Here is a 6,000-nt window from a genome sequence, read left to right as displayed (position 1 = left end):
GTCCATTTTCACATTGGCAAGAAGCAGATGACATATAATTAGTTCCATAATGCAGTAAATCTTTTCTTCCAATTAGCACAGCCACAAGTAAATGTGAGGTGGTCCCATTTCTTGAAGACAAATAATGTTTATTATTGCACTGTACCAGTCCTATCAAATCAGAAGTATGTGTTTTGAGCATGGTGCCTATATGGTAGCCTGTGAACCTCCATCACAAGTGATTGAAGGATCATCAAACAAAACCTATGTCCAAACCAACTCACTCATTATGATTGACAGTAATCAGTGACCCCACGAAATAACTGAAGCCCAAAATCATAGTTTGCATTTCCACCCAGCAACTGAATAGCCAATAAGCTGGAGAGAGGGATAGACATATTCATTTTTTTTCCCCTGAGACTCACATGGCAGCCTCACTCCCTCACCTTCTCTCTGGACAGGAATCAACACACGACACCAAGAGATATGGTACGGAAATGGTTCTCGCCGAAGGAGAAGGGGCTGGCTTCAGTTTTCCCAACTTCCCATTCCCTGGGCTGGGCAGATGCTCTGCAGAGCCTCTGTCAAAGAGGCAGAATCATAACTTCAAGTCCAGAGGTGGTGTTGGGATTTATTTGCATGGTGCCAAAGGCCTATTTTAGAGAACCAGTGAGTTCTGGTGTCTCCCAGTCGCCGGGCTCCGCAGACTGCTTGCTCCAGAGAAAACTGAGATTTTTATGACAGAGAGTTTGGGTCAAGAATGAAAAGTTTTGAAGATTTACATTTTTCTCCAGTATGACCTTTTGGCTTTATTCCTTAATTAAGCTGAGACGTGGCAGCTAAAGAGAGTATTATGGGCCTGCTGTATCCCCAGGGCGTTATGAGGTACCAGGCACAGCTAAGCTATCTCAAGACAACCATGTTCTCTGGAGTTATTTTATTGCTATTATAAAAAATCTTTATTATGGGAAAAATATGTATTTTTATGCCAGAAGAAGATGAAGATGACAGTTAGGCTGTTGAACGGTAGTTTCAGTTGGGCTCATGCCCACAGAGACTGTAAAACACCCAAGACTCAGGGAGGCCTCTTGATAGAATCTTAAGAAACCTAACGGGGTATATTAATCTTTGTGAAATTCATAGTTGGAACAGGTAGCCATTAACTGGCACTTTCCAGTTATCAAGGTATTTTATGAAACCGAAAAAAGTCCCATTACACTTGCTAACGGGACCAAGTTTGGGGGCGTGCCTAGTGAAATCATCTTCTAGTCTGGGAATCCTGAAATCCCAAGATGGCTGCGTTCTGTCTTGAGCAGCTCCTTGTCCCTGCAGAAGCTCTGCTCCTCTGCCTTTGTTTCTCCTGTCACTGAGGAACGAAAGCTGTTCATGGAAGCACTGCTTCCCCCCTCCAACCCTCAACCCTCCTCGAATCTGACACCTTTCCCTTTGGTGTTTCTTGTTTGGTTTGGTTTATTGCTTGCTTTTGTTTTGAGGGCATTGTTTTAGGGCTGTGTGTGTATATGTGTTGTTGGTGATTAAACTCAAGACCTCATACATATTAGCTAAGTGCCCTACCACTGAACTATATATACCCCTATTCCCTAGTTTCCCTATTTTATTACTTTATTTTTAAATTTGTTTGTTTCTGTTTTGTGAAGCAGGGTCTCACTCTATAGCTGAAATTACAGATGTGAGCTAATGTGCTCAGCTTCTGTTTTGTTTTGTTGTTTTGGTTTTTCGAGACAGGGTTTCTCTGTGTAGCCCTGGCTGTCCTAGAACTCACTCTGTAGACCAGGCTGTCCTGGAACTCAGAAATCGGCCTGCCTCCGCCTCCCGAGTGCTGGGATTAAAGGCGTGCGCCACCACGCCTGGCTTCTGTTTTGTTTTTAAAGTAACTGGTCTGTCCTCTCCTCCACGGGGTTGTTGTGAGATGAATTGTCCCTTGTTTTAAATTACTCATCCCTCATCTTACTGATACAGGAAGCCTTTAAACAAACCATTTTCAACCCTTCCATCATGGCGGGGGATGGGGGGCGTTTTGCTAACAGAGGTTTGCGTACTTGTTCAACTAATCGTCTTTGTGTTTATTATGTTTGTGTCCTCAAATTCCAGAGAACCCTAGACCACTCTGGGATTCTCTTCTGCCTTTTACTAAGGGGTCTTCTGGCATCTCTGCAGTTTGCCTGTCTCTTGTGCAGCTATGGCCTAGGGAAAGATAAGGAAGCACTTCCATTCTGTCCCCTGGATGGGGAGATGAATTAGGACCCCTATGCCATACTTTAGGCTCTAAGCTGGGGGACCCCACCCAACAGGAAGTAGGGAGACATTGGACCAATGTCTTTGGCTTGGCGAGGAGTGACAGAGAGCTGATGCACTACATGTAGGCTTAGATTTTTCAAAGCCTGTTTTATGTAAGATTGTTAAATGCTTCAACCTCCCTTCTAGCTAAAGGTAGGGGAGGAAAGTGGTTAATAGGACAAGGGGGTTGTGAACCTGTCCAGAAGTAGTTTTGGGAGGCAATTCCAATCTTTGTTGTCAGGATAACAACAGTCCTGTCCAATAGTAAAAAACACCAAACACAAATCAGTAGCAGAGGCTTCATCCAGTAGAAACTAAGATGCTCTACTGAATTGGTGTGAGCCATCGGAAGTAACCAGTCAGAATATCACAAGATGTTCTTTGGTGCAATTTTCTCTACAAAGTGAAGACTAGTGTAGACCAGAGAAGTGTTGCACGGCTAACAAAGACTAGCTAAGCATTGCAAATCGCAGCAATGCAAGAAATCCTTTCCCTGTCTGTGGGTTCTACTTACACTCTTTCCAAATATCACATGACCTCTCAAGCCTCCGCTTCAACAAAGCGTCCTCTCACAACACAGCTTCCAGGAAGACATCGCATGATGCCACCGAGTTTCCAAAGAAACCAGAAATGTCCCCTGCACCTGCAGGTTAGCAGGAAGGCTGCTGTCCCAGTCTCGAGAAGTTCACAGAGCATACAGAGCCATTGTTGCTTCTGTGTGCCATACTCACTTGGAAGCCAGTCCTTTGATTGTTGCTGTAAAGAGCAAAACTTTCAGCAAAGATGACCTCTTGTCTGTCTTCCTTCATTCCTTCATGAGAATTAAACTCACCGAAGCAAACCTACAAACAAAAATCTGTTGCATCGTGTTTTTAAATAAGATTGAGATTGCTCTCTCTCTCTCTCTCTCTCTCTCTCTCTCTCTCTCTCTCTCTCTCTCTCTCTCTCTCTCTCATTGCTCTTTTGTTTTTTAGGCAAAGTCTCATTCAGGCTGGCCTTTAATTGTTGAATGCTTGATCCCCCTGCCTCAACTTCCCACACAGTAGAATTACAGGCACAGCTATTGATTCATTGAGACAGAATTTCACCATGTAGTCCTGGCTAGCCTGGAATTCAGAGCTTCACCTTCCTCTGCCTCCTGACTACTGGGGTTAAAGGTCAGTATCATCACACCCTGCAAAGACTAACTTTTTAAAAATAAATAATTTTATTACCACCGTGCTAGGCTGGTTTTGCATATGAAATCCCACAACTGGGGTTCTCTGCACATGGTAATCTAATAATCAGGGTGTATTAGTTAGGGTTTTACTGCTGTGAACAGACACTATGACCAAGGCAAGTCTTATAAAAAAACACAACATTTAATTGGGGCTGGCTTACAGGTTCAGAGGTTCAGTCCATTATCATCAAGGTGGGAGCATGGCAGTATCCAGGCAGGCATGGCGCTGGAGGAGCTGAGAGTTCTATGTCTTCATCCAAAGGCTGCTAGTGGAAGACTGACTTCCAGGCAACTAGGGTGAGGATCTTATACCCACACCCACAGTGACACACCCATTCCAACCAGGTCACACCTATTCCAACAAGGCCACACCTTCAAATGGTGCCATTCCCTGGTCCAAGGATATACAAACCATCACATTCCACTCCCTGGTCCCCATAGACTTGTTCAAAAACATGAGTCTATGGGGGCCATACTTAAACATAGCATAATGCAAAATGCATTTAGTGCAACTTTCAAAGTCCTCATAGTCTATAGCAGTTGCAACAATGTTAAAAGTCCAAAGTTCAAGGTCTCTTCTGAGATTCATTCAACTTAATTAACCGTAATCCCCAAAGCAAGGCAGGAAACCAGCTGGGCAAACTCCAAACTCTGCATCTCCATGGCTGATGTCAAAGTGGTCTTCAGATCTCCACTCCTTTTTCATCTTTTTTGACTGCAACAAACTGCTTCCTCCTGGGCTTGTTCCACTCCCTGTTAGCAGCTTTCCTCAGCATGTATCCCATGGCTCTGGCATCTTTAACATCTTTGAGTCTCCAAGGCAATTTCAATGTTACAGCTTTCTTCTTTCTGGGATTCCACTTGATCTTTTGGACTCCTCCTAAGGGCTGGCATCACTTTTCCATCTCTGTCCTCTGTAGCACTCTATGCTCAGGTTGATCCACTCCATTACGGTTGCTGTTCTTGGTAATCATCCCATGGTACTGACATCTCCAATACACTGGGGTGTTCCACTCCAACTAGGCTTCACCAATAGCCTCTCATAGGCTCTCTTCAAGGTGCCAAGTCTCAAATCCTTTGCATGACCCCTTCAATCCTGGGCCATCAACTACAGCTGAGGCTTCACCTTCTCCAATGGGCTTCCCTGGCCTCTCACAGTGCTAAGCCTCAGCTTCTCTCCATGATCCCTTCATTCCTACACAAGCAGTACCACCTGAGTGACTCTTACACATTACCAAGTCCAGCCGCAGCATGAAGAACAACCTTGGGTATCTCTGGAACACAGCTTCTTTGTGCTCCCAGAAAACAATTTCCAGAAGATTTCACCTCAACGATGCTGGTCTCTTCTTAATCGCCGCTAATTCCTTAGCTCCAGCTAACCAGCATCAATTTTCCCAGTAGTTCCTTCCATTCTTAACTCTAGAGCCAGAGGCACATGGCTGAAGCTGCTGAGTTCTGCTGTTTACAGGAACTAGAACATGATCCCCTTGTATTATTACATTATCACTAGCTTTATGTTTTCTAAATCCTTCACTGCCTAAGCTTGGCTATCCTGGTTCTTGCTCTGTAGATTGACCTTGAATGTAGAGATCAGCATGCTTGTCTCATGGGATTAAAGGTGTGTAGCACCATGCCTGGATCTAATTTAGCTGGGTAGGATCTTGCCCCAAGGTCCCACTCCCTTAATCTTTATCTCCTAGAACACAAGATTTTGCTCCATTTCACTTCCTGGTACCCCTATAATACTCAAACCATATATTTTATATTTTTCCTTTCTAAGCTTGCTATGCTTGTTCAAACTTCTCTTCATAAGACTTAACCAGAGAACAAAGTCTCTGCTGGGCTTTTTTGAAACTTCTTTTGTCAATGCAATTAATCCAAGTCTCTTCACCTTAGCCTCAGGCAAACTTTTCAGACAAGGGCAAAAAGTAGCCACATTCTTCACCAAAATACCACAAAACCTGTCTTTATGCCACATTCTGAAATTCTTCTCCTTTGAAATCTCTTGGGCCAGGTCAACACAGTTCAAATTACTCCCAACAACAAAGTCTTCCATATTCCTACTAGGATGACCCATTAAGCCCCATTTAAAGCATTCCACTGCTTTCCAAATCCAAAGTCCCAAAATCCACATTCTTTCAAATAAAAGCATGGTCAGGCCTATCACAGCAATACCCCACTCCTGGTACCAACTTCTGTATTAGTTAGGGTTTTACTGCTGTGAACAGACACTATGACCAAGGCAAGTCTTATAAAAAAACACAACATTTAATTGGGGCTGGCTTACAGGTTCAGAGGTTCAGTCCATTATCATCAAGGTGGGAGCATGGCAGTATCCAGGCAGGCATGGCGCTGGAGGAGCTGAGAGTTCTATGTCTTCATCCAAAGGCTGCTAGTGGAAGACTGACTTCCAGGCAACTAGGGTGAGGATCTTATACCCACACCCACAGTGACACACCCATTCCAACCAGGTCACACCTATTCCAACAAGGCCACACCTTCAA

This window comes from Mus caroli, unplaced genomic scaffold, assembly GCF_978045245.1.
Source record: "Mus caroli unplaced genomic scaffold, Mus_caroli_1 scaffold_15, whole genome shotgun sequence".
Lineage (NCBI taxonomy): Eukaryota > Metazoa > Chordata > Mammalia > Rodentia > Muridae > Mus > Mus caroli.
This window is presented reverse-complemented; position numbering follows the sequence as displayed.